This window comes from Myotis brandtii, unplaced genomic scaffold, assembly GCF_000412655.1.
Source record: "Myotis brandtii unplaced genomic scaffold, ASM41265v1 scaffold111, whole genome shotgun sequence".
Classification (NCBI taxonomy): domain Eukaryota; kingdom Metazoa; phylum Chordata; class Mammalia; order Chiroptera; family Vespertilionidae; genus Myotis; species Myotis brandtii.
The window spans coordinates 684782-685580 of NW_005353789.1; positions in this window are offsets into that span (position 1 = coordinate 684782).

The window sequence follows — 799 nt, forward strand, 5'->3', positions numbered from 1 at the left end:
TCTTTCTTTCTTCTTTCTTTCTTTCTTTCTTTCTTTCTTTCATTCTTTCTTCCTTTCTTTCTTTCATTTTTATAGTAGCCATCCTGGTAGATGTGAGGTGATATCTCATTTGGCTTATATTTACATTTCCCTGATGGTTAGTGATGTTGACCATCTTTTCATATGCTTGTTGACTATTTTTATATCTTTGGAGAAATGTCTATTCAAGTTCTTTGCCCATTCTTAATCAGGTTGTTTGTTTTTTGTTATTGAGTTGTAGGAGTTCTTTATATACTCCTACAAATAGATATTAACCCCTTATCAGATTATGATCTGCAAATATTTTCTCCCAATTCCATATGTTTCCTTTATATTCTGTTGATTGTTCCATTTGTTGCACAGAAGTTTTAAAGTTTGATATAATTCACAACTGTCTACTTTTACTTTTGTTGCCTATGCTTTTGGCATTATAACAAGAAATCATTACCAAATACAATGTCATAATGTTTGACATTATGTTTTCTTCTAAAAGTTTTATAGTTTCAGGTCTTGCTTTAGGTCTTTAATCCATTTTGAATTTTTTGTATATGGTATAAGGTAAGGGTCTAACTTCATTTTTTTGCATGTGAATATCCAGTTTTCTCAACATCACTTATTGAAGAGACTAACTTTTTCCCATAGTGGTGTCTTGGAACCCATATTGAAAATAATTTGACCATATATGTGAGAGTTTATTTTTGCGTTGGAACCCTGTTCTATTGGTCTATATATCTGTCTATATACTAGTACCATATTGTTTTGATTACTATAGCTTTCTAAT